At 40.4% G+C, this 16,265-nt stretch overlaps 1 long non-coding RNA gene across 1 annotated transcript; it reads left to right on the forward strand.

The window, feature by feature from the left end:
- The first annotated feature begins 2,579 nt into the window (after positions 1–2,579).
- Positions 2,580–15,757, forward strand: LOC138680518 (uncharacterized). The gene is made up of 3 exons (XR_011321630.1): positions 2,580–2,688; positions 7,017–7,112; positions 15,544–15,757. It is a non-coding gene; the product is annotated as an uncharacterized lncRNA (long non-coding RNA).
- Positions 15,758–16,265: the final 508 nt, after the last annotated feature.

Consider the following 16,265-nt stretch of genomic DNA (forward strand, 5'->3'; position numbering starts at 1 on the left):
AATCCAGAAAATCACATTGTCTGTTTTTTTAACATTTTATTTGCATATTATGGTGGAAAAAAAGTATTTGGTCAGAAACAAAATTTCATCTCAATACTTTGTAATATATCCTTTGTTGGCAATGACAGAGGTCAAACGTTTTCTGTAAGTCTTCACAAGGTTGCCACACACTGTTGGTGGTATGTTGGCCCATTCCTCCATGCAGATCTCCTCTAGAGCAGTGATGTTTTTGGCTTTTCGCTTGGCAACACGGACTTTCAACTCCCTCCAAAGGTTTTCTATAGGGTTGAGATCTGGAGACTGGCTAGGCCACTCCAGGACCTTGAAATGCTTCTTACGAAGCCACTCCTTCGTTGCCCTGGCGGTGTGCTTTGGATCATTGTCATGTTGAAAGACCCAGCCACGTTTCATCTTCAATGCCCTTGCTGATGGAAGGAGGTTTGCACTCAAAATCTCACGATACATGGCCCCATTCATTCTTTCATGTACCCAGATCAGTCGTCCTGGCCCCTTTGCATAGAAACAGCCCCAAAGCATGATGTTTCCACCACCATGCTTTACAGTAGGTATGGTGTTTGATGGATGCAACTCAGTATTCTTTTTCCTCCAAACACGACAAGTTGTGTTTCTACCAAACAGTTCCAGTTTGGTTTCATCAGACCATATGACATTCTCCCAATACTCTTCTGGATAATCCAAATGCTCTCTAGCAAACTTCAGACGGGCCCGGACATGTACTGGCTTAAGCAGTGGGACACGTCTGGCACTGCAGGATCTGAGTCCATGGTGGCATAGTGTGTTACTTATGGTAGGCCTTGTTACATTGGTCCCAGCTCTCTGCAGTTCATTCACTAGGTCCCCCCGCGTGGTTCTGGGATTTTTGCTCACCGTTCTTGTGATCATTCTGACCCCACGGGGTGGGATTTTGCGTGGAGCCCCAGATCGAGGGAGATTATCAGTGGTCTTGTATGTCTTCCATTTTCTAATTATTGCTCCCACTGTTGATTTCTTCACTCCAAGCTGGTTGGCTATTGCAGATTCAGTCTTCCCAGCCTGGTGCAGGGCTACAATTTTGTTTCTGGTGTCCTTTGACAGCTCTTTGGTCTTCACCATAGTGGAGTTTGGAGTCAGACTGTTTGAGGGTGTGCACAGGTGTCTTTTTATACTGATAACAAGTTTAAACAGGTGCCATTACTACAGGTAATGAGTGGAGGAAAGAGGAGACTCTTAAAGAAGAAGTTACAGGTCTGTGAGAGCCAGAAATCTTGATTGTTTGTTTCTGACCAAATACTTATTTTCCACCATAATATGCAAAAAAAATGTTAAAAAAACAGACAATGTGATTTTCTGGATTTTTTTTTCTCAGTTTGTCTCCCATAGTTGAGGTCTACCTATGATGTAAATTACAGACGCCTCTCATCTTTTTAAGTGGTGGAACTTGCACTACTGCTGACTGACTAAATACTTTTTTGCCCCACTGTATATTAGATTTTAAAAAATCTATTTATAAATACACAAATGACAACAAATTTATAAAACAAAATTAAAAATACACAAAGACATGATGAAAAAGGAGGAGCACAGAAATAATAAAACAATGTAAAAATATATATTTTTACATATAGCTAACCTATTCCTTGCAGTAAAATGTAAAAGGAATGACTATATATACCCAATGGAAAGTAAGGCTATAATTCCCACCTAAAATAGAAGCCAGTTGTCACCAATAATTATATTAATGTCATACTGCTTAAACTCAATGAGGGTGACAATAGGACCTGTTCCTTCCGATATGGACGGTAGACTAAAATCTAAAATAGAAGTCAGTTGTAACAAGAATTATATAAATGTCATATTAGAAGACTCTGCTCAATCCATGATCTAATAGAAGGGGAACCCACTCCTTCCACCAAGGAATTATAAGAAAATAATATTTAATGCAGTATAAGAATCTAATCATATCGACTATCATGTTGGTAGCATGTAATTTGCTATAATAAATGTATATGATTGTACAAAAGCATTTTTCTTCCATAAGGTATTAGTATATATGGGAATAATTCTATACTATGTTATACACAAAAACCCGTCCAAAGTGAGAGTGGGAAGGCTACATCAAAAACCATTGCTGAGATGGATAAGCAAAAAGAGAAGTAAAAATACAAAAAATTGCAATGTAATGGTATAATGTAATGGCATAACCATGGATGTAAAGGTGAAGGAATATATGTTAGATATCGTAGGAAAAATTACTGATTCAAATCCATATTGCTGTGCTCCATACTCCAGAGAGCATTTCGCACTTGCTTCCTCAGAGGTATGAGCTTTGAATACTAAAAATGTGTCATATCCAAACACTTGAGAATATGGGCGCATGCCTGAAATCATCCCGCACCAAGACAAGCGTCCATTACAATTGTAGCAATATGTTATATGTTCATGTGGCCTCTAGGGGTCTCACTACTTTTATGTGTGTTCTATATTCTTTGTTTGGAACTTGTTGGATGTTGTTGTACTCGGAATTCATGTAATGGAGGTTGAGACATGATGTGAATAAAGAGCCTGGAGATACTCACAGAGTGTGATTTATGACAGGATTCATCAAACAGAACATGGTGGCAGCCGGGCACAGAACCTGCAAATTCTTAGAGCTTATATGAGGCTGGAACTGCACAGATCACTGCAACTGTAAGTACAGATTCCCTGACAGTACAGAAAAATGGAGACTGGTCTGAAGCCCCCTCAGAGACTGGATGTCACTTCATGTAATCTGTCCCAGACTTGGAGACATTGGAAGGAAGAGTTTACACTGTATGTGGATCTGACTGTGGGCCCCACTGATGACAAACGGAAAGTAAAGCTGTTTTATTACCTAATTGGGGAAAATGGCAGAGAATTAGCCCACACCTTGCTCCCAGACACAGACAACCTCCTCCTAGCAGACATTGTGCAGGCATTTGATAAACACTGTGACCCAAAGAAGAATGAGACAGTGGAAAGATATAAGTTTTTCACAAGACATCAGGAGGATGGTGAAAATGTGGACAGATATCTGACAGAGCTGAGGAGACTTGCAGAAACATGTGGCTTTGGAGAGATCAGGGACAGTCTAATCAAGGACAGAATGGTGTGTGGCATAAAGGACAGTCATCTCAAAGAGAGATTACTGAGAGAGGAAGGCATGACTTTAGAGAAATGTATGCAAATCTGCAGGGCTGCTGAGCTCACAAAGCACAGCCTGAAGATGATGGCAGGCACCAGTGAGAATGATGATGACAAGGTACATGCAGTATCTATGAAAGGAAAGACAGGACCAGACTACCCTATAAACACTGTCCACTGCAAGTATTGTGGGAAAAGACATGAGAGAGACAAAACCAAGTGTCCAGCATATGGGGAAACCTGCAGGTCATGTGGCAAGAAGAATCATTCCTCTGCTGTCTGCAGGCAAGGAAGAGGCAAACAGTACAGACAGCTCCACACTGTGACACCAGACACTGACAGTGCAGAGGACATTACATGGCTACAAATGCAGTCTACAACAGAGAAAGTCAATGTAGTCGGGCAGTCAGTAGTGAAGGATGCCAAGCAGCTTTATGCAACATTCTTGTTGGATGAGAAGCCCATTAGATTTCAGCTGGATTGTGGAGCAAGCTGCAATGTAATTTCATTTGATCTGCTAAACAAACAGGTTCCTATTGAGCCAACTGACAAGGTACTGGTGATGTACAACAAAAGTGTTCTGAAACCAATGGGGACATGTAAGCTAAAAATACGAAACCCATGTAACAGAAAGAGTTATAGAGTTGAATTTACCGTGTTACGGGGTGGTAAACATGTACCATTACTGGGAGTAAAAGCAGTCCAGGCAATGGACTTAATAAAAGTACAGTCTCAGAACATTATGTCTGTTGAAGTTGCCCAGGATATACAAAATCCAAAACTAAATGCAGAGCACAACTTGGACATGCAGAAAATAAAAGCAGAGTATGCTGATGTATTTGAAGGTGATGGATGCTTTGAAGGTAAATATAGGCTAGAAATTGACAACACAGTGCAGCCCACCAGATTACCTACAAGAAGAGTGCCTGTAGCTTTAATGCAACCGCTGAAAGTAGAACTGCACGATCTACAGAGAAGAGGCATGATAGCACCAGTCCATAAGAGCACAGATTGGATCAGCAGTTTGGTCATAGTGCAGAAACCATCGGGCAAGTTAAGAATATGTATTGATCCTAAGCCACTCAACAAGGCGCTGAAACGAAATCATTACCCAATGCCAACATTAGATGATGTTCTACCAGATTTATCAAAGGCTAAAATATTTTCTGTATGTGATGTAAAAAATGGATTCTGGCATGTGGCCCTGACTGAAGATTCAAGTTTATTGACAACATTTTCTTCACCATTTGGACGCTTTAAATGGCTAAAAATGCCCATGGGACTAAAACCTGCTCCAGAGATATTCCAGCAGAAATTGATGCAGGCTTTGGAAGGACTTACTGGAGTGAAGACAATAGCGGATGATATCCTAGTAGTGGGAGAAGGTGAAAATATGAAATCTGCAATCAAGGATCACGATCAGAAGATGATACAATTTTTGGACAGATGCAGAGAAAAAAACATAAAGCTGAATTTGGACAAATTCAAATTGAAAATGACAGAAGTGGCCTATATTGGTCATCGACTGACTTCAACTGGGGTCAAAGTGGATCCTGAAAAGGTGAGAGCAATACAAGATTTGCCTACCCCTACTGATGTTTCGGGAGTACAACGATTTTTGGGCATGGTGAATTATCTCTCAAAATTTTGCAGACATCTGTCAGACATGTGTGAGCCACTGAGACAGCTAACCCACAAAGATGTGCGCTGGGAATGGACAGAAAGCCAGGAGACTGCTTTCCGAGCAGTAAAGAATGCCATTGCAGATACAGCAACCCTAAAGTATTTCGATCCAGATCGAGAAGTGGTGGTACAATGTGATGCTTCGGAAAAAGGCCTTGGAGCCACATTAATGCAGAACAAACAGCCAATTACATTTGCAAGCAGAGCCCTTACAACAACAGAGCAGGGAAATGCGCAGATTGAGAAGGAACTACTGGCTGTGGTATTTGGGATGGAGAAGTTTCACCAGTACACCTACGGTCGACGGGTAACAGTGCAGTCGGATCACAAACCATTGGAGAGCATTACAAAGAAACCATTACTAAATGCCCCAAAGAGACTACAGCGCATGCTGTTGTGACTTCAGAAATATGATGTTGACATCGGGTACTGTCCAGGAAGAGACTTACTGATTGCAGATACGCTAAGCAGAGCTTACCTTCCTATCACAAATGATGAGCAGGAAGACATTGAAACCATCAATATGTGTAACTACCTTGCAGTGTCAAAAGAAAAGGCCAAGCAAATCCAGACTTTTACAGAGAAGGATAAAAGTCTCCAGAGTTTAAAGACTGTCATCTTGCAGGGCTGGCCAAAATACAAGCAGCATGCTCCGAGGGAAGTCTCACCATTCTTCCACATAAGAGATGAATTGTCAGTGCAGCAAGGAATCATCTTTAAAGGAGACAGGGCTGTTATACCTGAAGTTCTCAGAAGAGGCATATTGAAGACATTGCACTCTTCTCACTTAGGCATGGAAGGATGCCTATGTCGTGCACGAGAATCAGTTTATTGGCCAGGAATGAATGACCACATAAAAAATTACATAGCACAATGTGAAATATGTGCATCCTGCAATGATAAGCAACCAAAGGAGACATTGCAACCTCATGAAATTCCACATAGGCCTTGGTCAAAAATAGGAGCAGACTTGTTCACATGGAATGACAAAGAATACCTGATTACAGTGGACTATTTCTCTAACTTCTGGGAGGTTGATTTGGTGCAGGACACAAGGGCGAGAACAGTGATTAAAAAACTCAAGGCCCATTTTGCCAGGTATGGCATTCCAGATATCGTTTTCTCTGACAATGCGGCACAGTTTACGTCGGAAAAATTCAAAACTTTCAGTAAGAAATGGGAATTTGAACACCAGACGTCTTCTCCAAGATATCCTCAGAGTAATGGGAAAGCAGAGTCAGCAGTAAAAACGGCCAAAAGACTCATGCAGAAAGCAAACCAGGCGGGTGCTGATGTATATCTGTCTATACTGGATCATAGAAACACACCCACCCAAGGCCTAGACAGCAGTCCGGCACAGAGGCTCATGAGTAGGCGTACAAAGACACTAGTACCAACTGCGTGTCCTCTGTTAGAGCCAAAGCTGCTGGGAAACATCGAAGCTAAATTACAGAAGAATCAAGCTAGGCAAGCTTTCTATTACAATAAATCTGCAAAGGATCTGCCTGAGCTCCAGAGAAATGACAACATTCGGCTGCAGCCAAGCACCACATTTGACAAACACTGGCAAAAGGCAAAGGTTGTCCAGAAACTGGGACCTCGGTCTTACGAAATTCTAACAGACGACGGAAGAAGACTAAGGAGGAATCGAAGATATTTGAGGAAAACGCAAGAAAGAGATGATTCATGGCCTTTTGAACAGTATCCAGACACCCAAGACAACGAGGCAGCAAGTACAAGTCAGGCACCAACAGTGACAGCTGACCATCAGGGTGAGGACTCTGGCCAGAGACAGACAATATCAGAAGAACTACCAGATGTACCAGATGTAGAAAGTGACACATCTTATATTACCAGAGCTGGCAGAATTAGCAAAAAGCCGGCGCACCTTAAAGATTATATCTAACTGGACGTAATAGGTTAATTTCTAACTTTGTCATAGTATACATTAGTTTAGTATCTTTTATTGTTCCTCTAGTTAAAAGAGAAAGGATGTAGCAATATGTTATATGTTCATGTGGCCTCTAGGGGTCTCACTACTTTTATGTGTGTTCTATATTCTTTGTTTGGAACTTGTTGGATGTTGTTGCACTCGGAATTCATGTAATGGAGTTTGAGACATGATGTGAATAAAGAGCCTGCAGATACTCACAGAGTGTGATTTATGACAGGATTCATCAAACAGAACAACAATGTCAACAGAGTGCGAGGACGTCATCTATGATGATCGACATGTCGAGCTTGAGGGAAAGTGCACAGCCACCCAGGTAATGTCATGAACGAAACATCGAATATTGATATCTATATGAGGACACAAAGGTCAGTCAATGTAAAAAAAAAAATGGAAAATTGGTGATTATTTATGGAAAAGGAACCACAATTATAAAAATACAAGGTTATAATAAATAATATATATGATTTTAAAAAAAATCGGAGAAATAAAAAGAAAAATAATGAATAATAATGAGTCAAAAATTGAAAAAGTATGGGATTACATATGAACAAAAAATAAGGTGGGTATGAGAGTGATGTAAAAGGTGTGATGCTGAGTGTGGATGGTGGGATGGTGAGTGTAGAAAATATGTGAATGACTGAAGGGTGACGTGTAATGATGAAAATTAATGTATGGCAAACAATTGAACAATGACTGATAATAAATGTGGCAGTGGAATCAGTAAAAAAAACATATACATAGTATATACTTTTTTTTTTAAGGGTAAAAAGAAAAATATATGTATGCAACAATTCCTAAATAAATTAAATCTGCTTTTTTTTTACAATACAGCTATGAGATTTTAAAATTCTCATGCACACGCTCGTTTGATTGCTTTTTTCAGACTGAATTTGAAAACTACAGCGTTTTTGAAATCTGCCACTAGAGTTCTAGTTCTCTTCCTCTTCGATGAGGGAATTTGCATATTTAATTTCCCGGAGGAGCATTGCAAGGCTTTTAAGCCTCCTCACATTGGCATGCTAGGCTTGGCATGTCACTTTCCACAAGGAGAAACGTTGCCCCTCGGATCCCGGTCAGTAGACTCTTCCCCTACCCAAATGAGATCTCATACGTTGCACTGATGAAGGGCACCGCCCTGAAAAACCGTGTCTGCAAATTGAGATTCTAGTATGATTTTTTTCCTAAGTCATGTGGCAAGACTCGATAAGGGGTCGATATTGACTTTATGATCTTTATGATCGCTATTTCCAATAGGCGGCACTAGAGTTCTAGTCCTCTTCCTCTCTAAAGATGCAATTTACGTATTTGAAATCTGCAACACGTCAATTCTTCCAGCATTTTTTTCACCCACAAAAAGCAAGGAATAAAAAGTTAAAAAAACTATTTTTTTTGCAACATTTTTGAACCGTTTTTGGGTGAATAAAACTAACTTTATTAAACATGTACAAAACGCACATGTAATCCGCGCATGTGACTGCAGCCGAGCGATGATGGAAGCTGCACCAGCACAACTTCTTGACTGAAAGCTGGCGGCTCCTGGGAGAAATAGTTTATTTTCCCACGTGCTGCCCTTTCAGTACTGTGGCCGAGCACCTTCATCATGCTATTAACTTGCAGGTTAATAGTGTTATCCAACCTGGCAGGCTTCCTTTAGTATAATAGTTTAAAAAAATTGAGACACGGCCTTCGGTTCTAGGCAGGCAGCCATTGTACAATAACAAAGGCAATGCCTGCTGGGAAGTGAGGGTAAGGAGGTTCTAGCACCTATAGTGCTTGCAGAGTTCAGATGAAAAAAAAACTTGCATTAAAGGTAGATGGATGGCAAGTTACTGAGCATGAGAATTAGCACCGCTCCTGTACATATTAGACTAGTATGCTCACTAAACACAGTTTTAATTAGCAGAGGATGAAGGCAACCAGGCAATGCTTTTTGCTTTTCCAAAGGTTTTATGTTGGCATCCATGGAGGTTTTGGATATGGATGAAGGTCTATTCTGTAAAATTCATCTGGAAAAATAGTTTTATGCTCTCATGCCATATCACTGACTAAGGCTATGTGCACACGTAGGGAATGGGGTGCAGAATTTTCTGCACAAAATCCGCATCTCCTAGCAGAATCCGCAGCTGCGGATTTGCCGCGGTTTTTATGCGGATTTTGTGCAGATTTGCCACGGAATTGATGCGGATTTTGTGCGGATTTTCTGCAGTTTTTACCACTGCGGATTTCTATAATGGAAGGGTGCAGAAACGCTGCAGATCCGCACAAAAGAAGTGACATGCACTTAAATCCGCAGCATTCCCGCACTGATTTTTCCGCACCATCTGCACAACTTTTTTTTTTTTACATTGATTTACATTGTACTGTAAATCACAGTGCGGATCTGCAGCGTTTCTGCGCGGAAAAATCCGCTGCGGATCCACACTAAATCCGCATCTTGTGCACATAGCCTTAGTGTTGCCAAAAAGCATTGCTGGAGGCAGCATATGGCATATGCTCTATAGTGGAAAGTCATAGGGATAACAAATGTTACTGTACACAGCGCTGCTGCATGCTTAAAGCCTAAAACTAAGGGTAATATCTGGAGAAGTGTGTGACCGGAGACAGAAGATGATCAACTCATGTTAATTTAGACATTAATGCACTTCTATCACCATGTCTCTTATGAGAAACATTATTTGCTTTATGATAGATATATTATTTGTGTTCTCCACAGAGCTTAAAGAGATTCTCTTGGAACAGAAAAATAAACAACAAAAGGAAACGTCATTCTAGATGCATTTCTAAAGACCTTTAATTATAAAATCACACTTGTTTTGTCTGGGGAGGTAATTGCTATGGTACATTGAAATGGCTGCCATCTAGTCTAGAATGTTAATAGGACCGGTGTCTGCATGTGCAGCAGAAAGATCTGCCGTTGTGACCTGGAGATTCCTATACCACATATTGTCAAGCTCAGGTCACAGCATTCAGATAGACAGGGTGGACAGCAGTGTGAGCAGCCTCCTCTTACCTCAGCACCCCTGGTATCTCCAGTATTAGATCAGATAGACAGGGTGGAGCGCAGTGTTAGCAGCATCTTCTTACTTCAGCATCCCTGGTATCTCCAGTATTAGATCAGATAGACATGGTGAACAGCAGTGTGAGCAGCCTCTTCTTACCTCAGCACTCCTTGTATTTCCAGTATTGGATTAGATAGACATGGTGGACAGCAGTGTGAGCAGCCTCTTCTTACCTCAGCACTCCTGGTATCACCAGTATTAGATCAGATAGGCAGGGTGGACAGCAGTGTTAGCAGCATCTTCTTACCTCAGCACCCCTGGTATCTCTGCAAAGATCTCAGTACCAAAGACAACAACAAAAAATGGTAGATCTTGCTATACCCAGATTTTATTCTGATCTGACACCAAAAGAAAAATTGTTATTGTCCAACTTTTAGACCAACAGGTGGTCTTTATCAAGGACATCTATGTATGACATCTGTGTTGGTATTAAGCTGTAGGTATAGAAGCTTTGGAATTAAGCCATAGGTGTGAGCAGCCTCTTCCTATCTCAGCACTCATTGTGTCTCCAGTATTAGATCAAATAGACATAGTGGACAGCAGTATGAGCAGCCATTTTTTTCACCTCACCACTCCAGTATTTTTAGTATTGAATAATAAAGACAAGGATTAAAGCAGTGTGAGCAGCCTCTTCTTACCTCAGCACTCCTGGTATCTCCACTATTAGATCAGATAGACAGGGTGGACAGTAGTGTGAGCAGCCTCTTCTTACTTCAGCACCCCTGGTATCTCCAGTATTAGATCAGATAGACAGGGTGTACAGCAGTGTGAGCAGCCTCTTCTTACCTTAGCACCCCTGATATGTCCAGTATTAGATAAGATAGACAGGGTGGACAGCAGTGTGAGCAGCCTCTTCTTACCTCACCACTCCTTGTATCTTCACTATTAGATCAGATAGACATGGTGGACAGCAGTGTGAGCAGCCTCTTCTTACCTCAGCACCCCTGGTATGTCCAGTATTAGATCAGATAGACATGGTGGACAGCAGTGTGAGCAGCCTCTTCTTACCTCAGTACTCCTGGTATCTGGACTATTAGATCAGATAGACAGGGTGGACAGCAGTGTGAGCAGCCTCTTCTTACCTCAGCACCCCTGGTATGTCCAGTATTAGATCAGATAGACATGGTGGACAGCAGTGTGAGCAGCCTCTTCTTACCTCAGTACTCCTGGTATCTGGACTATTAGATCAGATAGACAGGGTGGACAGCAGTGTGAGCAGCCTCTTCTTACCTCAGCATTTCTGGCATCTCCAGTATTAGATCAGACTATCCACTGGGAGCACATCTTCCTAAACATGAATGGAAAGGGTGGAGCCTCTACTGCACATGGTCACAGACACCTGCTCAATTAACATTTTAGTACAGGTTTCTGTAAGTCAAACAAGATGGAAATTACATTTTAATGTATCTCAGTGATTAGCTCCATAGACAAAACAAATGTGATGTGCTAATTAAAACTATTTAGGAATTTAGAATATCAAATCAGAAAAACAACGGAAGCTTCTTGCCAATAAAAACACTGAAGTTTATTAATAATACATATAAAATCTAAACAAGTCCAATAGTACTCAATGGCGATAATGTGACAGAATCTACTGTCTGCATAGGATAAATACACCACAAAAAACCTATAAATAATCGAATGATCCCAGAAAATGCAAATAAGTAGGCAAAAATAAACCTAAATGTGCATGACATAATATAGCATAAACTTATACAGGCCCAATAATAAGAACAAAGGTGCTGGCCAATAGATTACTGTACATGTGGTTAATATAAACCATACATATATCACAATAGATAAAGGTTTGAAGATATATGGGCTAATGGTAGCATGCCTACAAGTATATGCACAGCAATAACATGCCTTAGTTATAATTCAAGAATATGCTACAAAAACCAAGAGTAATAGAGAATGCATGGCAGAAAAACTACCTAAAACAAGGTCTATAGCGGTTCTAAAGATCCAAAGTGGAATTACTACACTCACTTATATGGTAGCAGGGCATGGGGACAGGTCAAGGTGTATTTTACCTGAGATGCAGATCAATAGGAGGACCCCTAATTGATCTGCATCTCAGGTAAAATACACCTTGACGTACCGAGAACTCGTGGCCCTGTCTGGGGGCGCTCCACATCATCTGTCTTTCCCTAAAAGGGACATGAGTTAAAAATGCAATTTCTATGAGAGATACATTGGTTACATATGTAGGGGGATGGGCATGTTGCCCACGCCCCTTGAGATGTCCTCATGTACTGTTGTATAGTATAATGTATAGTGTGTACTGTGTGATGCGTAATGTTATGCGATGTTTTGTATAATGGCCACAAGATGGCAATAACTTTGTTATAGTCTGCCCAGCAACAGTGAGTATGGTTAGATAAAGTTTAGTCCAGAGAGGGAGGGGATATGCAGCAGGATTGGAGAGGACTTCCTGGTAGCTAGTCAGAAAACGCCCAGAGTGTGCAGAGTAAAGACCTCAGATCTGTGAGCAGTGTTGCATGCAGTGGGTGTCTCTTTGGCAAGAGAGGAACTACTGGAGCAGATAGTAAGAGCCTGTAAGAGACGAGACAGAAGAGAAGCGAGTAGCAGTCCGGAATCGGGACACAGAGAGTGAAAGAAAGAATATCGGGACCTGGGGCAGGAAGCCTAGCAGAACCGGTATGGAGTCTTCGTCAGAGAGTTAACGGAAGGCAAAAGTAAAGAGAAATAAAAGGAAGAGAATACATTTAACAAGAATCTACAGTCAAGAAAGTCAAGTGTCGCAATATTGGGACACATGCTCTCCTATAGAGAAATCACAGGAAGCGCTGCTATACGATGGAGACTATGATTCTGCAGCCCCCACAGAGGAAAACGGAGGCTACCAAGATAGTGTGCTGGGCTGGGCAAAGAGTAGAGGAAGAAAGCGAAGAATATAGAGTGTATTCAGGGAAGAAGGAGATGTGTGTGTTCATGTCTCTTGTGGCTAACACGACTTCCTTAAATATAAATTCCTGCTATCTTCTGTATGTAGCTTATATCAAGTTATTCTTCAGTAAAAAGAAGTTTAATTTTAAATGGTGGACTCCTTTCATGAATTGGTTAACATCTGGTCCTGGCAAACCAGCGTCATCAGTTACACACCCAGCCAGGACCCCAACTTTCATGTAATGTGCCGGGCGCAGGAGACTCGCGCCTACGACCACCGTCCTGCGCCACGCTACACATACATTTCCTTTACAGGTCTATTGCCCTTGACTATGAAGCAGGCCGAGGAGCTTCATTGGGAAAGTCTGACATTAATTCTGCTTTTCAGTTCCATCCGGCTTACTACTACTATTTCTACTTGCTAGACTGTTCAATAGGGAAGTAAGTTTTATTGTGACACTATCTAAACCTAGTGTGCTCCATATTGTGGTATTTTTTCTAGCTTTTCAGTTCATTTTTAGAATGGATGCTACAATATAAGACTAGCTCACCTTTGGTTATCCATTATTTAGATGATTTCCTTTTCGTGTTCTCTGTAGACAGTAGTCAATAACAGTTTCTTATAGATATATATTGTTAATCGATGAGTAACGTCAGCATTATACTTTCACAGGAAAAAATCAAAAGCTCCAATAACCACATTGTCTTTCCTTTGACTGAAACCGACCCTGTTACAATATTCTTCAGGTTACCTAGGGAAAAACTAGACAAGCCAATTAGTATGGTAGAAGAATTTTGTGCAATAAGTAAAGTCATAAAATGGATGCAAACCTTCCAAGACCTTCTGATCTACTCCTGGATGTGTTTGATGTGCTTCTTCACGTCATCACTAGGGGAATTCATTTCCAGAGAATTCGACTGACCAATTATCTGAAGGCAAATTTGTGTGTTTGGAGGATTTTCTTCAGGCTTTACAAAGGATGCTCTTGCTGCCAGGCACCTAAGGTGTCTGTTTAAAAAGTTTCTTTATTCACAGATGATTTTGAAGCTTTTGGGTTTAGTGGTAATCTAGGCAAATGTCTGTGTGATGTTTTGATTAACGTACTAGAAAAAGGATAGTGATAGCTGTTGAACGTTGGACAAGTCTGTTGAGAGATAAATGGGTCTGTATTTGGACAGACAATTTGTGTGTAATTACATTACAAAAATAATTTACAATCTTAATCCCTTTCAGTCAATCATCACTACATCATTCATATATAGCCCTTTGACAAATAGGTAGCTTATTTCATCTAATATTAGATGGTCAACATTAACCTGTTTTCATAGAATCGACTGAACATGAATGTGAAAAGAGTAGACTGAAAATTGCTTGCTTTACAGGTTATGGATAAACCCAAAACTCTTAAATATCGCAGAATTGCACTCTCTGGGTATATGTTTCCCTGCCATTTTTACATAATTTGGACAAAATTCATACCTAGTGTTCTTGGATTTCAAAACATCAAAGTATCTTGGAAGGACATCCAGGGGGTAAAATATAACCAAGCTCCATATCTAATGTTAGTCCATTTGTTATAGGCAATAATGTCACTTTTCTACCCCTTTTGAATCTTCTTTAATGCACGTTAGCAAATTGGTACCACTATCGCACTCCCACCTTTTGACGTTGGAGCTTCATCTAATGACAGAGCATCACAGCCTTGAGTACAAGAAACCTTTAAAAGTTCTTCTTTGCAGGAAGTTTCAGGTGTCTTCAGCCCAACTCAGCTTCTGTAGGCCGAGGATCTTCTCTTTTTACTAGTGAGCCTACAGGACATTTCAAAAGTGTTTACAAGTATGAATTAATCCTGTGATTTTAAAAAAAATATCTCTTGCTTGTGTATGGCTCTAAAGAGTTGATTTCTTTCAACTTAGACCGATGCTCACAATCTATTATGGGTGTTACGGTTCTGCAACACAGGACTAAGGTAGGAGGGGGAAAACTGACCCTGCACTATGACTAGGCTGAAACCCTACGATGGAGTGGGCGACCAATTCCTTGCGAATAGACCCACCGACGATCCAAGGTTAATCTCAAGCGAAGACCTATAGATAAGAGTAAGGGTTTCCCTAAAAGAACTAAGGACTGGGTACAAAAATGGGTCACCTCCTAATAGAAAACACAGAGAAGGCTGCAGAAACCAATAGAAAACAGAAACTAGGGCTAGCAGATCCAGAAGTTCCAGTACTGCACAAATAAAACACACAGAACACTAAGCAAAGCACCAAGCTAGAGCTCTAGCATATTAACACTGTTGTCCAGCAAGGACTGGGAGGCAGGTGCTGGTTAATAAAGAGTGATACAAACACCTGACCCAAGACAAACCCAGCACCAGAGGAAAAAGACCAGCAGCCAGATCTCCACAAGAAAATGGCGGATAGTCACAAACTAAACAGATTCTTGGGCAACATCATGGCACAAAGAGTATAGTATAGTCCTATATAATGTTATCGGTGAATTATATGGTCATGTGTATGAGCCTCAGTTTCATCATAAAATGAAGTGAACTTCAACTTTTGCCGGCCAGAATTTCCTGTCTTCTTTTTTTGCTCCTCTAGCTTCTTAATGTATTTTTCATGATTCCTCTGTTTGTGATCATCTATAAATTGTAATTTTCTATTTTTCTTTCCAAATACTATTGTATTTTTCCTGAATCCTATCATACCTAAAATGTGTGTTAAGGTTAGGGTAAACAGTTTTCCTGGGCTAAAATATTGATGTTCTAACCTTAGATGCTTGACACACCTGCCACTTAACGGAAGAAAGGAACCATGACGCTCTAACCGATCAAAAGATAGGCCTTCAATGTTTCAATCCTGAAGAACCCCCTTTGAGATCCACTTTCACATCTGTGTAGAAAATCAATCAAATATTGTATGGAAGTATTGTATAAATTCATCATTATGGGCCTCATACTTTAGACTTTTTCTTTTGTTTTACTTTTACTATTTTACTATTTTTCAGAATAAAAATATTTTTTTTCCTGTCGTGTTATGATCATGTTCTTTTGTTTTAACCTTTCTCTACAAGCTCACTGACATTTTCTTTTTATCCTTTTATTTGCTCATCTCTCTCACCCCCTTTACCGAGTTGATAATCGATTGTGTCCCTATTGTTCTCTCCAATCTCATGTAATAATAAGTCAAAGATATTGAGATCTGCTTTTGGCCAAGTTTGTTGTGACATTTTAATGATTTAAATATAAATTAGTATGTCTGACCTTTCATAGCAGAATATGATAATAGCAAACGTTGGCCTTGAGCTTTGACAACTTGTAATAGATGATCAATGCAAAATGTCGCACATTTTAATTATAAGCTTGGGCCTCCTGAGATACGGAGAAGTCTGTGGGCCAATCAGCATGGGGCAATCATCTTAGTTAGCCGTAATGGGCCATGAAAAATTATCACAACTTTCTTCATAAGTATGTTATAGACATACAGTAGATATAACA

Source organism: Ranitomeya imitator, chromosome 5, assembly GCF_032444005.1.
Source record: "Ranitomeya imitator isolate aRanImi1 chromosome 5, aRanImi1.pri, whole genome shotgun sequence".
NCBI classification, from domain to species: Eukaryota; Metazoa; Chordata; class Amphibia; order Anura; family Dendrobatidae; genus Ranitomeya; species Ranitomeya imitator.